General features: G+C 39.3%; 1 long non-coding RNA gene across 2 annotated transcripts in view; it reads right to left on the bottom strand.

Moving 5' to 3' along the window:
* LOC139438694 (uncharacterized) overlaps positions 1-19099 on the bottom strand; it is a 49110-nt gene extending 30011 nt beyond the window's left edge. The window contains exons 1-2 of one of the 2 annotated variants that reach the window (XR_011648404.1): positions 18826-19099; positions 737-955 (exon numbers count right to left, since the gene is read on the bottom strand). This is a non-coding gene — a long non-coding RNA (uncharacterized lncRNA). The remainder of the gene's footprint in view (positions 1-736; positions 956-18825) is intronic. The other variant, XR_011648403.1, reaches the window with a different exon arrangement.
* Between the last annotated feature and the right edge of the window lie 2306 nt (positions 19100-21405).

Raw genomic sequence — 21405 nt, 5'->3', positions numbered from 1 at the left:
AAGTAGAATAACTTGGATAAGCAACTGACAGCCACTCTAAGCTAGGAAACTTGGGTTTCCATGGAAGGTGTCCATGAACTTGGAGAGGAACAAATTACATATTTATTTTCACTAACCTCTATCTTAAATTTTCTTCATTTATAAATGTGGGCAACACATGACAGCAGTATTATCAGTACCTGTGACTTCTACCACCAATTATATTACAAATAACTTCCTTCTTCTATTGCAGTGGGTGGAAATATTTCTGCTCATTAATACATTGAAATTATGATACTTATTAAATTCACTACTAGAGCTTGGTATTTAATGCAGCAGTAAAGTGTCATATACGTTATTATATCTCAAATGTGTTTTTCAGCATTTTTGAGAACTGTATTCCAGTATTATTAGTTTACTCAGTAAAGCATTGAATTTTGTGATTTTTAAAGACATTAGTCTTAGGGGCATCATTAGGTTTTCCAGGCTGCCAAAGGGGCCCATGGTATCACAAAAAGTTAAGAGCTCCTGCTCTAAGCAAAAATTATAAGCTCAGATACTTACAGGGCAAGCAGATAGCAAAAAGGATTTATAAATGGAAAGAGAAACATCATTTAGGAGCCCAATATAATCTAGAGAAACAAGAATTATTGGGAAGTTCACAGGAGTCCAAAACAAAAACCACAGTTTTCCATCCAAGTTTAAATGCAATAGAAATGAAAACAAAAGAATAGACCAGATGGAATAACTGACAAACCTGGTATTAGAGAAGCCACTCATGTACTGGCTTCCACAACCCTTGGGGTACCATTCAAGAGGACTGTGTAGTGGTGTCCACTTGAGTCCTCAAGAATATAACCTGCAGAAAACTGCGGGCTGAAGTCTTCTTTATATCCACAAGAAGGTGGGCTGTCTGATAGTGACTCCTGGGCTTAAACCAACGTACCCAGCAGGGCTGTTTTGGGCAGGTCTCCTTCTGCAGAGAGGAGGGGTCAGAACCATGCATTAATTACATTGGTGCCATGGCCAAAAATGTTCTCCCTATTCTATTTCCCTTTCTAAATTCTGCCCTACTACAGCTGTCTGATATAGTCTATCAAGAGTTCTGCATAAAACTAAATGAAAAGGAAGAAAGAAACGCCATTAATAAAGTGCCATTTATGTGGAGATGCACCAAATATGAATCTGAGTCCTTTCATTGTAAAACTCCCTCAGAAAAGTTAAAATCCAAACACTAATCCCTTAATATGTTTAAGTCTAAACATGATAAAACCCAAAGGAAATAAAATCTGAACTCAAATCCTCTTGCTCTTGTGAATTAAAAGTCCAAAGTAACTAAAATCTTTCCAGCTTCTCATAACTGCAGGGTTGAGGGATTTCCACAGCCATGGTAGAGTGAAGGGTTTTGCCAGTGCCTGCAGCCGCAGCTCTCTCTCACTGGGACTGATGTGGTTTCTGCAGGACCTCAAATAAGATATTGTTCAATGATGTCTTTTTTAATGAACTTAACAGTTTAAAAGGTTCAAAAACTTAATATTTCACTGATGTGCCACACCCACCAGATTTAGAAAAGAAGCCAAAACTCAGCCTCGAAAGCAATTATCCCAGAAAAAAAAATTGCATTTCCAGAATGTGGGTCTTAGTGGATTGTCAAAGACCATGGCCCAAAATGCAATGTGCAAGTGAAGTCAAGGCTGTATATATGCTGGAGTGTTAGGAAGAATAATGACCTCCAGAAGATGGCCACATCCTGATTGTTGAACCTGTGAGTATGTCACCTTGTATGGCTAGAGGGATTTTATAAATGTCATTAAATTAAGGATCTTGAGATGTGGAGATTACCCTGGATTATCTGGGTGGGCCAATATAATCACCAGGGTTTTTATAAGAGGGAGGCAAGGTCAGGGAGTCAGAGAGAGATTGGAAGATGCTACATTACTGGCTTTGGAGCCGGAAAAAGGGGCCAGGAGCATGGGAATGCTGGTGTTCTCTAGGAGCTGGAGAAGGCTCCTAGAACACAGATGTTCCCCTAGACCTTTCAGAAGGAACATGCTCCTGCCAATGCCCTGATTTTAGTCTAATAGGACCCATTTTGGGCTTCTTTTTTTAATTTAATTTTTTTATTTTTAAAGAAGTTTTAGATTACATATATATAGGGGATTCCCATATGCCACACTCCCGCCCCTCCACACTTTTCCCACATTAATAACATCCTTCATTAGTGTGGTACCTTTCTTTCAATTGCTGAACCCATATTGAAGTATTGCTACTAATCATGGACTACAGTTTACAGTTTAGTTTACACTCTGTCCCATACAATTTTGTAAATTATAACAAAATATACAATGGCCTGTATCCATCACTGTGATGTCATGCAGGACAAATATAGTGTCCTGAAAATTTCCCCATATTACACCTATTCTTCCCTCTCTCATCCCTCAGAACCTCTGGTGGCCACTGCCTTTATATTAATGATGAGAGTTCTTCCATTGCTAGAATATTAATAAGTCTATAAAAGAATGTCTACCATAGTCCATTTTGGGCTTCTGTCCTCCAGAACTGTAAGATAATAAATATGTGTTGTTTTAGGTCACTCTTTGTTGTACTTTATCACAGCAGCCATAGGAACCTAATACCAGTGGTTAAGATATTGGACCCTGGAGCATTGTTTCCAATCCCAGTTCAGCCACTACTGAAAGTGTGACCTTGGGGCCTATTAGACTATGCTGAGGTCCCTGAACCACCAGACCAGCGGTGTTGTATTGTTTAGAGGTAAGACTTCACCATGAGATTGCCTATGCCTACTGAGGCCTGGGCCTTTACCAGGCCCCATGCAGTTGGTGTCTGCTGAGGCCATTCCAACACAAGTGTCTTGGATAAGCCCCAGGTTTTCTGAGGCCCTCAGCCACCACTATGCTGAGGCCCAAAGGTCCCACATTTTTTTCTGGGACTTTTGTTTATGCCAAGCATCATGAAACTTTGCTTTAGACTGGCACCATCCATAAAAGAAACAAATAAGCAAAATAAAAGAGCCACATATAAAAAACAGTCTGTGTATATCAAGCAACTACTGGACAAGCTGCAATCACCCATTAGGGTCAAAATATCATGCAGCCTAAAGATTAAGGCCCTCTTTCCAAGTCTCAGAAATAAAAGCCAAGTGTAAAATTGTAAAATCCCTCCATCATCCACTAAGATCAAAACAGTTCACAAAAATCCAAAGGCTAAAGTCCTTTAAAATCTTTGAAATGTTTATTTTTCCCCAAATTCCACTCTTTAGTTTTGTTTCTCAGAGTTCTCAACCAATATACCCCGTATGGAGAGTTTCTAGGGAAAATCCCCTTTTTGTACCCAAATACAAAAATGAGTGAGAAATGAGACAAAGAAGTAAGGTGAATGGAGACCAAAGCATCACCATTATTACCGATAAAGCTGGTATTAGAGGGTGTGATTTTTCTGTGCTGTCAATGGAAGAGTGGGGATATAGAAAGAAGCTAGAAATGCTATGATAATGCATGGTCCTCCACATGCAAGGAAGTATCAGACAGAGAAAATTTCCCCCTTTGCTAAGGGAATAAAAACATGATTTAGATTGACACTGTCAGGAAGACTGAACTCAGGCAACCAGTTACACATACTGTTTTGGTTAGTCAGAGTAATGGTTATAACACTGGCCACTTCAAATGGCACAAGGCCCACCCCATGGACTTCTAGTTCCTCTAAAGCCCACTTCTTAGACCTATTCCAAATTTCCCCAGGGTATTCTAAAGAAAGTTTTACAATACCAGCCAAGTGATAGTTACTTTTTACTATTACATGAAGAAACCCTAATTTATGCAAGAAGTAGAAATGTAGGCATCATTACATGACAATAGGGACAAAGCTTGCAATTACATAGAAGATCCTATTGGAGGTGATACTGTCTTAAGCAAAGCATTTGTATGACCTTCATGAACCACAAAGATAAAATAAAATGAAACCAATCCCTAACATTTATAAGGCTGACTTTTGCTTTTTATTCTTAGTGTATCATTTGAACATAATCAGATGGAGGCTGGCCTATTTTTATATACAACTTGATTTCTAGCCTACCTTAATTTAGTTATGCAGTGAATATATTATTGACAGAAATGTAAAGGCAAATTTCTCTGGAAGAGCCTTAGCTCAGAAGTTTGGATGTAGGGTTCATTGATTCCCAAGCAGCCTGGAACTGCTAAGGGTGTACATTTACAGTGGATATGCTTCCTTTAGTAAATCTGAATCTTGCCCTCTACAAGAAAAGCACATGGCTCTACTTTGTTGGTGGTGCATTTCAAGACTTTTGACGTTATTTTCATTGTAAAGTATGGCTTTAAAGTTTGTTCATGGTATTCTGATTCACCATCCTGGCCCATTTGTGTTCTCTGGTGATATCTGAGAATAATTCCTATTGCTCTGATTCATGCATTTGTAACTCCTTGGTGGGCATGGGCTTGGCAATGGCCCTTGCAATGGCCCAGAGCTCAGAAAGAACTAAAGCTCCAGAAACCTGCCTTCTTGCCAACAGAAATCAAAGATGCTGTTGAGGATTGAATCAGGTCCCCACAAAAGGCATATTAGGGTCCCAAGCCCTGGTCCTGTGATTGTGAACCCTTTTGTATATAGAAACTTTGAAGATATTATTAGTTAATGAAACAAGGGTGGGCCTTAATCCAATATGGCTGAAGTCCTTATATAAGCAAAAGAAATTGGACATGGAAGGAAAAGCCACAGGGAGCAGCAGCCAGTAGCTGGAAGTCAATGGAACCCGGAAGAAAAAGAAGACACCACTATGTGGTGGAAAAGTCAAAGACGAAGAACCATCAGCAGCCAGTCCCAGAATGCCAGACTTTGGGGAGAAAGCAACACTTTGATGCTGCCTCAATTTTGGACTTCTCCTGGACTCAAACTATGAACCAATAAATTCCTGTTGCTTAAGCCAACCCATTGTATGGTATTTGTTTTAGCAGCTAGGAAACTAAGACTGATGTGGAAGGGATTAGATAGCTTAAGAGAAATCCATCAATACCACTGGAAAAGCTACAGAACATCTGTATTTAACTATTCTTCAGTGGACTATATCTCCATGAATCCATAATTAAAAAGGAGGCATTGGAAAGCAGATTTGGCTCAATGAATAGGGCATCTGTCCACCACATGGGAGGTTCAAGGTTCAAACCCAGGGCCTCCTGACCCATGTGGAGCTGGCCCACATGCAGTGCTAATGGGTGCAAGGAGGGCCATGCCATGCAGGGGTGTCCCCCACGTAGGAGAGCCCCACACATAAGAAGTGCACCCCATAAGGAGAGCCGCCCAGCGCAAAGAAGTGCAGCCTGCCCAGGACTGGTGTTGCACACACGGAGAGCTGATGCTGTAAGATGACGCAAGAAAATGAGACACAGATTCCAGGTGCTGCTGATAAGAATACAAGCAGACACAGAAGAACACACAGCAAATTGACACAGAGCAGGCAACTGGGGGTAGGGGGGGCAGGGGAAGGGGAGAGAAATAAATAAAAATTAAATCTTTTTTTTTTAAAAAAGGAGGCATTGTGCACTTTAAATTATATTTTAAAATATGAAAATATTTCTTTAGATCTATATAACCTAAAATGATCACCATATTTTAGGCTTTAGCTCTGTGTTCTTTAAAATGGTTGCAATATTTTAGCCTCTGTATTCCTTAAAATAGTTGGAGCACTTTAAGTTTTATCTCTGTGCTCATTTACTTCCATTTTTTATCAGGGAGGATTTCTGGTGATGTAGACTTCTTGTGAAAATGGTTTGAGGATTTCACTGTGTTAGAGAAGAATGAGTTTTGGTGATTATTTCCTGTGAACTGGGCATTTCTTTATTAATGTCTAGGAAATCTTCCTTGCAGAGCATCCTCAGAACTAAAGAAAACCACCTTTTTAAGTAGCAAAGCAAATGTAAGAACAGAGGAAGAAACCAATAAGATTTAAATTTCACAGCCTCCAATCCCCACCACTGACAACTTGATTTTACTACAAATGGTCCTGGTTCTTGCAGTAACATACTATTCCTAGTCCTGGTTTGATGTTTCAAGATGTCCAAATATTTCAAACAAACACCTCCTCCTGCCACTTGCCTCAGGTGTGCCTTAGTGTATTGAAAACCTGTGCTCATTTCTTGGATGTATAGATGTTCATGGACTGACTCATCCCTACCAGCAGCTTTCCGTCTGCTGCTTTGTCTGTCTCATTTCCTATTTTGGTTCAGTCTGGTTCAAGGCCAAGAGGCCAAAGTTCTCCATGGCAGGGAGACATCCGTGTGTGTGCACACTGTGCCTGGGTGCAGCATGACATCTTGGCAGAGCATGTGGCCCTTTCCAGAGAAATAGTTATGAATTTGTTCTCTACATGGAGGTGCAGGGAATGGTTAGTCACACAATACTTTGAAATAATTACTAAAGAGAGAAAGAGGGAACCAATATTGTAGTCCCAATTTTATTGTGGCTTACCATTCTTGTTCTAGAATTATGTCCTGACCTGAGATATCATGGTTCTAAAGCTTAGGTTAAGATATCTTTATTGTCTGGTGTTGCTTGGGACATGATGCATACGGTACTCCATTAGAAATGATTCTTCCAAAGCTAAGGAAGTCAGCTCAGACTCAAAGCATCCTGGAACCTCAGTGACACCAATTCTGGTGGGGAAAGAAGTGAGACTAGAGGATGGGTGGCAAAACCCAGTGATGGGGAAGGCTCCTGATTAGGAGAATACACTATGTGATAGGACTGTCACTCAAGCTGACCTCACTGTTCTTGTTCCTTGGGTATGATCTGGTGTGTAGAGATTGGTAGTAGGGGTTCTTATAGCAGAAATACTAAAAATTTGATTGCTGATGACTTTTTGGATCCATATGGAGAGGACTCCAATTGGAGATTTCAGTGAGAGGCCTGGCAAAAGACAAGATGTCAGGCCAGATTCAAAGCAGGAAGGGATCAGGCAGGATTCCAGACTCAGAAGAGAAGAACCAGAGTTTGAAGCAGGGATGTGAGGCAGCAAAAATCAAACCAACAAGGTGAATTGAGGGCTAAAGGGGAGTCTGCCTACCACATGGGAGGTCTGCAGGGAAGCAGACTTGGCCCAATGGATACGGCATCTGTCTACCACATGGGAGGTCCAAGGGTCAAACCCCGGGACTCCTTGACCTGTGTGGAGCTGGCCCATGCACAGTCATGTACACAAGGAATGCCGTGCCATGCAAGGGTGTCCCCCGTGTAGGGGAGCCCCACACGCAAGGAGTGTGCCCTGTAAGGAGAGCCACCCAGTGCAAAAGAAAGTACAGCCTGCCCAAGAAAGGCACCACACACACAGAGAACTGACACAAGATGACACAACAAAAAGAAACACAGATTCCCGGTGCCGCTGATAAGGATAGAAGCAGTCACAGAAGAACACACAGCGAATAGACACAGAAGAGCAGACAACTGTGGGGGGGGGGGGGACGGGGGGAAGGGAGAGAAATAAATAAGTAAGCAAATGAATAAATCTTTAAAAAAAACCTTCATTTTAATTGAGTACTGCAAAGACTCAGGTGGATACTTAATGATGGAGTCCATGCTTGTCACTCTACCCTGATGACCCATTCTCTCCTGAAAAAGGGTTGACTTATTGGTTTCATGGTGAAAAGTCTTGCGGCATGCTCACCTACATCTCCATGTAACTTGCTAGGCATAGAAATACTTTGAAGGCTCATTTGAAATCCACTTACACAAGAAGGTATAAAGACCAGGATGTTTTCCATGCTGCATCTTGTCTATATTTTTCTTTTCCTGAGAGAGATATTGTTACTTGGCCCTGGAGCTAGGTTTGAGTTGAAATCAATGAGACTTGTTTTTCAGTTTAATTCCTATGATGGCTGAGTGCTACTTCATGGCTTGTATCTGCTCTGTACTCCCAGAAAAAGCCTCATGGGGTTCCCTCAGTAGACCTTCCACTCCCAGGAATTTGGCCATTTTTTTTTTATCCCCAGATTAAAATTCTTTTTTTTTTCTTTTTTTAAAAAGATACTTAGATTACACAAATGTTACATAAAAAACAGGGGGGAAAGTGGTGGTGGGCTCAAGCAATTGAGCTCCTGTTTACCATATGGAAGACCCGGGATCAATCACCAGGACCTCCTCATAAAAAAAAAAAAAAAATCTTCCCAGACTTGCACAGTGAGGTGCATATCCCTGCAGGGCATGAAGAGGATGATGTAACCAGATAGGGGGAAAAAAAAAAAAAATATATATATATCCATATGCCCCGCTCCTCACACCTCCCACATTTTTCCACATTAACAACATCCTTCATTAGTTGTGGTACATTAATTACAATTGAACAACACATTTTGGAGCATTGCCACTAAGCATATATTAAAGTTTACATTGTAGTTTACACTCTCTCCCACCCAATTCTGCAGATCATGGCAAGATATAGAATGGCCTGCACCTGTCATTGCAATGTCATTTAGGACAATTCCCAAGTCCCGAAAATACCTGTGTGTTAAACATGTTTTTCCTTCTCCCTGTTCTCAGAACCACCTGTGGTCACAGTCTCAACATCAATAATACGATTTCTTCCATTGCTAGAATCGTGGTAAGTCTATAATAGAATACCAGTAAGTCTACTTTAGCCCATAGTTCATTCCCCAATCCTGAGGTTCTGGGATGATGATGTCCACTCCACTTATAATTGAGAGGGGTTGTGATCCCACGAGGCCAATGCATTGGACTTACTTTCTTGGAGTTGTAGACTCTCTCAGTTCCTTGATATGGTAGTTGTCCATCATGACCTCCTTGTTAGTTGTCCTGGGTGAGACCAATGAACTGGAGAGTAGGTGTTGCAACTCTGTTGAGATTCAGGGCCCAGATGGCACATGGGAAGCCCAAAGACTTAAGTCTCTTGGATGTATACCTACCAACTCTAGTACTAATTATAGGTTCAAATAGAAAGACAGAAGAGCCATGTGTAGGGAAACCACAACTGAGTCCAACTCTGTTACCCTGGGGAGCATAAATTCCAAAGTACGGCCCACTGGCAAGGCACCAAACTCCTGAACTATCTGCCCTGACTATAGTATCTGGATGTCTCCAGATCCCCCAGGAATACCACTATTTGGGATAGTATCCACTTTGGCAGTTAACGAGATCCTGCTTCAATGTGTATAAGAGTAACCTCTAGAATGACCTTCTGACTCCTTTTGAAGTCTCTTAGCCATATAAACTCATTTGTCTTTACCTTGTCCCTCTTCTGGTCAAGGGCTTTTTCCAATTGCATTGCTAGTTGATGCTTGGTAGTAAACCCTCAGTGCCAGGGAGGCTCATCCCTAGGAATGATGTCCCATGCTGGGGGGAAGGTAATGTATTTATATGCTGAGTTCAGCTTAGGGAGAGGAATCTGGCCATTTCTAAATTCAAGACTCCTGCCACTTCAAGTGATCATATTGGTTCTTCGCACAGCACATCTTTTTTTGAGAAAGAGTTCAATGTCACACAGTTTTAGAAAAAAAAAAACAAAAACAAAACCATGTCCTAACTGAGGAAGGGAATTGGAACTTTCCAGGGACACAATAAGAGGGCGAGAAAATGGTGTGAATGAAAACATTTTTGCCTTTCCATTGGGGACTTAATAGAAACAAAGCAATGAGCCATTTAATTGTCTATTGAGAGATTCATGACAGCCTCTTCCTGGAGGGGAGAAAAACATTTTCTGTTGTTGTTGTTGCAGTATGTATTTCCTTGTTTTGGTTTGTGACCTAGAGATGCTTTATTCTTTGCAAGACCAAAACAGGGCAAAGAAAGAGGTAAGTGGTAACAATTCTGTGTGAGAAGAGTTAGGCTGAAAGCTAAATAGCCACATACAGCTGCATATGCAACATTTAAAATTGTTTTTGAAGGAGTGCAGTTTTACCATTTATGTCATAAGAATTATCATTAACATTGAAAAGGGCAAGCATTAGGATTTTGTTCATCTCTTATCTTTGAGGGGGATGGCTACCTTAATTTAGTTCATTATAACCTAAAAATGAATGGCAATAATTTGAATTTTGAATTTCAAACACTTATTTACTTTTCATATTTTATACTTCACACTAAGGGTTACATATTCAAGTCAATTCATATAGGCTATATAAACAAAGGAATTTGAGTGTTGTTTCATGCAATAAACATGCTTTGATTCCTGCACTGTAACTTTCTGCTATAAAAACTGAACAGTATTTAAACTTGATCATGGCATATTACAACAAAATTCTTAAAAATAAATACCATTTTCCTAACTATATGTATGGAGGAGGCTCTTTTTTGCTAGCCATTTTCAAAATTTCCCTTTTAGGCTTTCAAATAAATTTCATCAACAGTGTTAACAATAATAATTGCTAATATTTATTGATTGCTTTCTATGTGTCATTCTGTATGGAGATTTTTCACATATGAACTCATTTATTCACTACTGTTAATCCTTATCAGTCTTGTCATTGCTGTAACCTTAGGGCTTGAAACAGCACCCAGCACGTAGTAGATGCTCAATTCATATATATTGACTGGATGAATCCTTAGGACTTTCTGAAATCACAGTCTATCTCTACTTTAGAGACAAAGAAACTGAGACTTATGGAGATCAATCTGCCCTGTATAACAGCTGATAATGGTTAGAGCAAGAATTTCTAAAACTTTCAAACCATGTGCTAAATTATATATCAGCACTAAACACTTTGGAATCTTTAATCTAAGTGTTTTTCTAGAACTAGGATAACAACCTTGATACTTCTCTTCCTGATCTCTTCAATCACCTTGACTCTTATTATTATTTTCTCCCTCACCTTTTAAAGGCCAGTCTCCCTCTGGCTACTTTCCAGAGAACTTGCACTTTGTATTATGGTTTATTTTCCCTCTCTGTGCTGGGTCTGTCTGTGCAGCGAAATCAGCTCCCCTGGAGAAGTTCTGAACTGTCCCCAGCATGTGTCCACCCAGATGGCTCGGTTTAGATGCCGAAAGGATGAATGGAGAGAGCTCTGGGTCAAGGGTGTTCCATTGCATGACACTGCAAGACACCAGCTGCTCATGTATCCCCATCACAAGCTAGAATCAGACACATGTGTGACAACACATGCGTGATCCCCTGTCTCATCTCCTTTGGAATGTTCCTGGGAAGGGGAGGAGAACATAGTTTCTGATTTAGGTGCCCAACACCAGATGACTCATAGTCTTAAAAATAGTCTTTTCACCCCCTTGTATTTGTCATCCTCTTATTATTATTATTTTTTATGGCTGTGTTGAGAAAATCCAGAAAAGTACTTACCTATTCGGGGCTGTCACCTGTCATCGACAGCATCAGAACAAGACTCACAAACATGAAGGAAACAATTCAATCAGAGTCTTTTTTTGTAATTCATAGTAAAAGTAAAGGAATCACAGTTGGCAGCATGTGTTGGTAGCAGGGTGGCTGCATGTCAGGGCAGCTAATGCAGCAAGGTGACTCTTTTTCAGAAAGTTTGATAAACCTGCCTCTGAGTGTTATGGAGTTGTGGAGTTGTGTTCTGGTAGAAAAGAAAACAGGCATGTACCCTGGATCACAATTTTCTCTAAACATGCCCTGGCAGTCCTGAAAGCGCAAGCAAGGGCTGCTCTCTCTCTGAGTGTGCATGAAGCTCTGATGAAGGTCAAGTTGGGGTCCTGAATTCACATGGAGCAGAACTACTTTCCCTGTTCAGGCAGTGCTGAGGAGTGGTATCTGAGCACAAAATGTAGCAGGTAGCAGGAGTTCAACGCACGATTTTGTTTGTTAAATGAAAATGAAAGGGTTCTTTATAAAAATTCAGGGCACTGGAATCTTTAGGTTAGTACATGTGAATTTCAGTGGGGTAATTTCATGACTACCTTCTGAGAAAATCTGAAGCAGCAATAGCTGCAGTTTTTCAACTGAGAGATCAAGAAGTTATCAATTAGCAAAGAAAAAGGGTGGTGACTTTTTGGCCTTCCTTCCTTTGGCATCAGTACTATTTAGTTAGAAGAAAAATATTCTTTTTACTTAAAAACGTTTTAATGAGATTTCTGATCCATTAGGCAATTTCTTCCTACTGATTGACATTTACACACAGATTGTAAAACCAAGTGTGAAGGGAAATGGGCTTAAATTCTATGCATTCCTTATTTTTGTTATTAATAAAATTCCCTACACTCCAGATGCTTTTAGGGTTTATTTTGTATAATTTAAATATCTTTCCTTTTTGTAGTTATAAAGTTAATTTGGGCAGTGAGTGTGTGAATATGTGTGTGTGAGAGAAAGGGAGAGAGGAAGAGGGAGAGTATGAGAGAGAGAGATGGAGAAGGGAGGATGTTTTGTTTTCAAAAGGCTTAACTTGGTTATAAAAGAATGTTCTCAATTTTTGTTTTGTACATAGTTTGCTCTGCATTTTCTCCAGAAATTTAAGTCTGGATTAACTCTTCTGTGGTTAAAAACTGTTTTAATTCCAGCAACCTCAGCTGGATATTTTTTAAGAGGAGAGGTCTAATATATATTGGCTTTCAAAATTTAGGTCCTCATATATTTCATAATATTTCTAATGGATTGGCATTCAGCTTGTGGTCTTTGAAACATTCAAGTAGGGCTTTGAAATGAGGACCAGTAAATGTTTTATTTTTCCTGTTTACTAAACTTGCTTTCCAGGACTTCTTCCTGACTGCATACCTTACCTTGGGATTTGCCAATAAATCCCCAAACTAAAACAATGCTCCCACTCAGGTGTCTTGACTCCTATTAACAACCATTTAACCATATCAAAGATAGGGTAGATAGAATATTAAGGTTCCAATCTGTCTGGGTAGATCTTAGACCTGCTCCTTATCAGTTTTGAGACTTTGGACAATTGGAGAGATTAGAAATTCACACTTTGACTTGACAAAATTTTGAAGACTTAAAATTGGAGATTAAGTAAAAGTTATAATTCATTGAATCCAAGGTTACACTAAAAGAAGAACGTAGATTCCAGGAGCCTCATATAAGAGATTCATAGAGATGACCTTTAGTCATATGTGAAACACCAAAAGTTGACTTAAAACTTCAAGATGATACAAATATTGACACTGAAAGGCACAGTCCCTCTTGTGATGGCAGAGTCCCTTCCTCTGCTTTCACACAGGATGAGCTCTCAATCACCTCAACCAGATGGACACCAAAAGTTCTTGGAAACACTGTCTTAGAGACTCTCATGCTGCTCCCACTTTCCCCATAGGAAAGGTATTCTCTGTTCAAGTCCTCTTATCTTGCTCTTTCACCCTACCCTCTTTTAGGTTAACTATATTTCCTCTTGTTCAGATATAAACAGAGATGTGAGAAAGCTCAGTATCCTCTATTCAAGAACTCATTATTTCTTTTTTAAAACGAGGCTGAAGTTATTTTTTAACACATGGCATTCTATTTAAAAACCCATTAAAAATATGTAATAATGGACTGGGAGAGAGTGTAAACTACAACATAAACTATAATCCCTGCTGTGTAGCAGTACTCCAAAATGTACTCGTCAAATGCAATGAATGTAGCACACTAATGAAAGAAGTTGTCAATGTGGGAGGAGTGGGAGGTTCGGGGAGTGGGGTATATGGGACTTACATATTTTATATAACATTTTTGTGTGATCGATGTATCTTTAAAAAGAAAGAAATGAAAAAAATGTAATCATCTACTTTTAAATTAAAACACCTTTTATAAAAAAACTAGTTAGTATTTGAAGCCTAATTGTGTGCTGTAAAGGAGTTCATAGAGATTATTATAATTAAAAAACAACACAAAACTACAACAATAAACAACTAGTCAGTGGCTATTACTTTGGATGTCTATTAGCAGGAGAAATAGAAAGTAATAGCAGGTGTTCTTTCTATAATACTTTACAATTTTTGTTAGTTTGTTTAATTCAGTGGTATGAGTGAGCCAAACTCTTACACAGTATACTCCATCAGGGGAATATGAAGGCATGAGTTTGTCTAGGTAAAGGACAGTGCCTTCTTCACCCTTGTGCCCAACTTCTCCTTCACCTCTCATACTTAATCTAGTTCCTTGAAGACAGTAGGCCTGTACAGTACTGTTGAGTGAATAGATGGGGAAAATCACAGAAATTATTCCTAAACTAAAGAATCTGTAGCTGACAGCTTGTGGGTGTTCAATGGCTTTTGCAAGGATTTGGGCAGAAATCTGAAATCTAGGTAGGGATTCCTTGTAAATCAGAAAAAGTCATTCTAATCAGGTCTAGAAATAAGTTCAGAGAGAGATGAAACAGGTACTTGTATTAGTGAAAGAGCTGCCTTGGATCCTTTTTTGAAAGTTTTCATGAAAAGGATCTTTAAATATAACATTTAGGGCGGCAGACTTGGCCCAGTGGTTAGGGCGTCCATCTACCACATGGGAGGTCCGCGGTTCAAACCCCGGGCCTCCTTGACCCATGTGGAGCTGGCCCATGTGCAGTGCTGATGCAAACAAGGAGTGCCCTGCCAAGCAGGGGTGTCCCCCGCATAGGGGAGTCCCACGTGCAAGGAGTGCGCCCCGGAAGGAGAGCCGCCCAGTGCGAAAGAAAGTTCAGCCTGCCAGGAATGGCGCTGCCCACATGGAGAACTGACACAACAAGATGACACAACCCAAAGAAACACAGATTCCCGTGCTGCTGACAACAACAGAAGCAGACAAAGAAGATGCAGCAAATAGACACAGAGAACAGACAACTGGGGTGGGGGGGAGGGGAGAGAAATAAATAAATAAATCTTTAAAAAATATATATAACATTTAGTAATATTATTTGAGTTTATTTTAATAAAGTGGATTTTGTGATGTTACAAATAAAGTAAGTGAAAAGTAGCCTATTTTTCAGTTAACCACATGATTGATCTGCCTTGTGGCAAAATATGCTAATAACAGGCAGTTCTGCTAGAATGGCTGTTTCGTGTTCCCAAAAAATCACCGTGCTATACAACTTTGCACAGCAAAAATCACAGGGCTTATGACAAAAATGGGGTTAGGGACACAGCACTCAAAACTTCATCAGTGACAGAGAGAAGGTAGGCACCTCATGAAAATGGTAGTGCAGTTAGTTTTACATATGTTGAATGGTTTAGAAACACTAGCTGCTGCAATACACAAAGAGCTTTACCATGAAAAAATAACCCTGAAGTTTGCTTGTAGTACTTTGCTTGTCAGAGGGTTTGCAGCTTGTGAGTTATTGTGAAGTGTTGGAACGAGGTTATTGGAAATTGGAGGAAAAATTGCAACAGCAGATATGGCTGGGTGAGACCCATCATGCTGGTGGTGAGCTGCGGTGGCCAGGGCATGCACGGGTGCCTGCGTTTTGTGTATTCCTACATGGCTCAGATCAGCTGGGTGCAGTTTCCTGCATTCATTCACCTACTCTTTTTTGTAGAAGAAATTGTACATAGCAAACTCAAAATCTGCACTGTGCTCAAATTGTTCCTTGAAATATCAATTGTTTGGGACAAATTCACGTTTTCAAAACAAGCATTCTTGCAGAGCTGATCATGTAAGCAAAGTAGCTAAGGGCGATCATAACTAACACATATGGGGCTCATATTATGTATGTATCGGGCACAGTCCCAAGCTTTTTACATGTGCTAATTAACTAATTAAATCCTACTAACAATCCTTACTAATAATTCCTGGTTTGGTGATAAAGGCACTGAGGCATGGAGAGGTGGAAAATTGCCCAAGTTCACAGAACTAAGTGGGTGAGCCTCCAGCTTTTGCTTTCTTAACCACTCTTTCATTCTTTCCTCCCAACTAAATGAAAAGTAACCACCTTTGAGTGTTCAGCTTCAACTTTACAGGGCTGCATAAACCGTCAGCATAACTGACATATCACTGACTACCAGATACTAATAGCAAGATGCATTACCTCCTTCCAACATTCATATTCTTTTGGAATATGACCCAAAGGGACTGGTAATGGAGAAACCATTTAGGAGAATGCCAGGAGAATCTAATTCACTAACTCACTCTTTACTTTCTTCTCAACTACTTAGGCACCGTTTTCATGATATGATCATGGAAAGCAGTGGGCAGGGGAAGGGCAAATAAAACTCTTATAATTACATTCCTGTACTTGGCTAGGGGTGGATCTATATTTGGTGAGATTAAGCCCTATTATATTTTCATGCTTAACAGTTACAGATTGAAACTTGTCCCTCAGGACAGGAATTTGCCATTTTCGTTCCAACATTCCTTGTCTCCTGAGCAAATCATTACATGATGTCATCTAATCCCTTTGTTTTTATATTTCTCTCCCTTAGTTTGATACTGGCTCCTTTCTTCTCTGGTCATTCTACCACATTGTAATTTTTTGTTTGTTTGCTCTCTTCTCTACATTTTTAAATTTCTTTTTTGCTGGTGAAGGGAGACAGGCAAAGAGGAGTAGAAAAGCAAAATCACTTTTTGAGAGAATGGTAAATAAGTGGGCTTCTTCACTTAGACTTGCTTCTAAAAATGTATCTTTACTTTCAACTTTATGGGTCACACAATATTTAAAAATTAAAAGTTATAAAAGTTGACTTTCAACTTTATAAATTAGATGTTAATTAAAAAAAAAAGGATTCTCATGTGAAACCAGGATTGATAACAGTTGCTCTATCCCAGTGGTTCTCAACTCTGGCTGCATGTTAAAATAAATATTGGGCAAAGTTTTTATGTGTAGACAATAACCACCACCACCAAAAGAAAAAAGATCAAAGAAAAGGACAAGAAGTTATAAGTTATAATGAGTTGACCAGGGCCAGGATTTCCATCTCTATTGCTATACTAGGACTGTACCAAAGAGCATAGTTATTTATTCATTCACTTATTTATCACTATTTATTGAGTACCTACCAAGTACCAGGCATGGGTGAGGAATAATATGGTGATTAAAACATGCTCTGGCCTTAAAAGGAAAAATACTGTTTGATTGCCCTAAACTAAATAAATTATGTGAAATATAAATATGTTATGAATATGGGTAGACTTACATATATAAGACTATTTTTCCTTGAAGCTGCATAAATGTAAATTAATATTGTACAATGTTAATATCAGATAAAAAACCATCAAAAACATTATACTAAGTGAAGGAGACAGATGCAGAGTACTACATATTGTATGATTCCATTTATATAAAATGTAAATATAGATCATTTCATAAAGATGAAAGGAGATTAGTTGTTATGTAGGTCTGAGGAAGGGATGCTAAGGGGTTTGGAGTTTTTATTTTTGGAATAATGAAATCATTCTAAACTTTTTAAGATGATGAATATACAACATTGTGATTATACATTTTGGATAGAATAGCTGGAAACAATAGTTATGTACAGTAGGGGAAGCATAGAGAGATTGAGAGGTGAGGAATTTTCTTGTTTGTTGGTTTTATATTTATTATTGTTATTGAAATAATGAAAATGTTCTAATAATGATTCAAGTGATGAATGTACAACTATGGGATTATAGCAAATACCATTGACTGTACACTTTGGATGAATTGTATGCTGCTTTATTAATATGTATCAATAAAATTGACTTAAAACCAAAAAAAACACAGGCTCTGGAGTTAAAAGACCTGAGTTCTAATCTGCACCTTACAATTCCCTGTAAAGATTTGTCCTTGGGTAAGTTACATAAACTTGCTGGATCTCAGTTTTTCCCAGCTGTAAATGAGAGTGCAGATGCCTCAAAGGCTTGGATTAAGGTTATCAAGATAATGCCTGTAAAACATTCAACACAATGTCTGGCATATAGTCAAGTATATGAAGTGCTCTAACAGCTACAGGGTACTCTGAGTTCATCACAGTTCTCAGGGCAGGGGAGGAAGATCTGAAAGGTATATAGGAATTAGCTGGGTAGAAGGAGGAGCAGCATGAGAGAATGTTGCAGGAAGAGGAATTTGAACAAAGGGGACTTCATGAACCTTCTGATGGGAAGGAGAACAAGCCCTGGGAGGAATTTTTCACAAGGCCAGTGTGGCTGGAGGATGGGCTACTGATAGGGACTGTTTGCCAGGTGATTTCTCATCTAACCTTTGGCTGGACATTCCTAGTAGCCTTAGGGTGTGACTGAGTAGGGTGTCCTACCACCACTCTTCTACAGTGTTTGTCTGAATCCTCATTTGCCAACAGTCACTCACTCCACTGAATCACAGCAGCCTTTCTCTCTACTGCTTTGTCCATAACAGGTTTCCTCTACAGTCATTTACTACGCAGGAGTGTCTTTTCCTCAACTACTCAAGAAATCTTGGTCAATTGGTAGCAGGGAGGAAGGGAATGATATCTAGGAAGGCTCTGAGAATCTGGGTCCTGGTCTTGGCTGTGCTACTAGCTAGCTTCAACATCTCAGGTAATCCTTTTTTTCTGGGCCTCAATTACTCACATACAGAATGAGAGAGTAGGCCAACAGATCTCCAAAATGCCCCCAAATTGAAGATTTACATTCTAAAGAAATTCTTCAAGCCAAATGTCTTCGTCCTGAGACACAAAGACTGGCTATTTATTCAGTAAAATTATTCTTTGTTAATAGCCATTTCTACGGCATAACACCAACAGAGAAATGTACATTCTAATGCAGAAGATTCAGCCAAATTTGGGTTGCCCTATTTCCATATAATAGTAAAAATATGAATATTATTTTCAAGTTGTCCTAACTTCAGTTAGCTGTCACAGAGCCAGATGCTGAATATATCAAAGTTAAATAATAAAAATTTCCTAAGACATACTGTATTAGTCAGTCAAAGGGGTGCTGCTGCAGAGTACCAGAAATCTGTTGGCTTTTATAAAGGGTATTTATTTGGGGTAAAAACTTACAGTTACAAGGCCCTAAAGAGTTCAACTCAAGGTTGCTTTCTCATGAAAGTCAGTTGCCACATGTTGAAGCAAGATGGTCGCTGATCTCTGTCTTCTCTCTCCTTCCTGGGCATCCTTTTCCTCTGAAGTCTCCATGGGTTCAGCTTCCTCCTGATCTCAGCTGTAAGCTGGCATAGGGCTTGCCTCTCAGAACTTTCTCTTTCTCAGCTGCAAACTATCAGGTGAATGGCTCATCTTTCCCCAGGGCACCAGGATCAAAAATGACAGAGCTCTTTCTTCCTGTCTGTCTTCTTGAGTGTCTGTTTATATCAGCCTACCAAGGGGGCGGGGACTCAACTTGAGTTATGCCTTACTGACTTAGCCCAATCAGAAGCCCTAAACTGATTTTATCCAGTAAACTTAATCAGAGGTCCCTCATTAAATTTAATACAATCAAAGGGAATCATGCCCAGAGGAATAAATTAGTTTTACTAACATAATCCTTCTCTTTTTGGGATTCATAAAATAATCTCAAACTGCCACACATATGGTATGGAAATACCAGGCAATCTTAATACATGGAGATAAAAAGGATCCAGTCATTTAAATTGATGATAATCAGGTTACATTAAGAATTACTTCATCTAACTAAAATGAAAAATAAAAAAATAAAAACCTTGAGGATACCGGATGTTGGTATTTCTCAGGCACCAAGGTTGTGAATATAAATTTGAACTGCCATTCTGGAAACTCATTTGACAGCAGCTCCTAAAGTTGTATATACATCTACCCAATATACAATTACCCAGCATTTCCTCTTCCAGTATTTACCCAAAAGAAAAATAAGAATATGTGTTCGTCAAAAGACAGGTACTAGAATGCTTATTATTGGTAATAATCCAAAACTGGAAATAGTCCACATGCCCATCAATGGTGGAATCAATAAATAAAACCTTGACTATTTTCACAATGGAATTCATTCAGCAACGAGAATGAGGAACCTATAAAGGATACAACATAGAAGAAATTCACAAGCCTAATGCTGAGGAAAAGAAGCCATATACAAAAGAATTTATTGTGTATAATTCCATTTACATACAACACAGAAGCCACCAAAACTAATCTGTGCTGTTAGAGTCAGATCAGTGGTTATCCACTGGGGGATAGTGACCATAAGGGAGTATGATGAGGGGGTTTCTGGGATAATGTTCAGTTTCTTGATCTGTGTGCTGGTTACATGCTGTGTTTAGTTTGTGAAAATGTATCAAACCATATGTTTAAGACTATGTGCTTTTCTGCATATACTTTACGTTTCAATAAAATGATTTTAAGGTGTTTTGCCATTTGTCAGTTCATTTGACCCACAGAACAACTCTAGGAAGCAAGAAGAGCAGGTAACTTTTCTCCAGTTTGTAAAGAAGAAACAGACTCCAGTTCATGTTAAGGACTCAGGGCTAATTAGCAATAGCTGGGTAGGGAATGCAACCCTCCTGGCCTGAGGCAGACAGCCCCTGTGGAAGCATCTGGTTCAGTGCCCAATGCAAAGTTGGTGTGTAAAAAATGCCATTAGCACCTAGGTCCTAGACAGGTGCCCTTCAATACTACAAGGCCATGAACTTGCTCCGGGAGTGACCGTCAGCCGTAGTGGTCTCATGTTCATAAGGAGCATGTGTATTCTCTCCTCAGGGGAATAGAGATGATCCCTGAGTCAGATGTCCCAAGAAGCTGCCAAATACCTGTGGAGAATTGCATAACACTGTCCCTCTAGGGATTAGGAAAGAATGAGTTAGACACTCAGTTCTCAGACACAGTGCCCAAGAAAACAGGAAGAAGATTCCCTTAGGCAGAAGTCCATGTATGTGACCTTGGATAAATCATTGAACTTCTTTGGGGCAACAATTTGAAAGATAGATTTGAGACTTCCTAATTAGGACCATTTTGTGATCCTTCTGTGGGTTAACCTTCTGAGACCCCTGAATTTTATGTCCTCCTAAACATATAATCAGATTATAATTTTTCAAAGGCATCTGATATTATTTCAACTTGGCAATCCATTGATGTTATTTAAGATCAAATTTTGATTAATTTCTCATTTAAATGTAGATATATCCAATTTCCTGCCTGTCATCATAAGTTGGAAAGGAGATGCACCAACCAGGTTCCATAAAGTCACCAGATAACCTATTTAACTTGTTATGTTTCCTCAAAAAAATGTACGACAGAACTTCTCTTGTCAACATAAAATTCCAGTTATTTATGATGTGGCTAAAGAAAAGATAAGAAGTCCTGGAGATGGAATCTGTTATTGCTTGGATAAGAAAAACTCAAGACCTTCTTGGGGAAAAAAAATGGAGAATGATAAATGCCTTGACTTGGGGTTTGGCTATGATGTCAAGGTCAGCCAATGAACTCAGAGAGAATCTGAGAAAATAAAAGGATAAATTAAAGCAGACGTTTGGAAAATCTTGACTATTGCTAGTGAGGTTGTATGGCTGGCAATTGAAACTTCAGTGACTATTAGAATCTATCATTCTAATAAGGTCAAATTGTGAACCATTTAAATTGGTTCTCAAAAACCTTGTTAAAACCATGGTCAAATGT

The sequence above is a fragment of the Dasypus novemcinctus genome, chromosome 3, assembly GCF_030445035.2.
Source record: "Dasypus novemcinctus isolate mDasNov1 chromosome 3, mDasNov1.1.hap2, whole genome shotgun sequence".
In the NCBI taxonomy this organism is placed as follows: Eukaryota; Metazoa; Chordata; class Mammalia; order Cingulata; family Dasypodidae; genus Dasypus; species Dasypus novemcinctus.
Note: the sequence above shows the minus strand (reverse complement) of the source record. Positions and strands in the feature narration are given on the sequence as shown.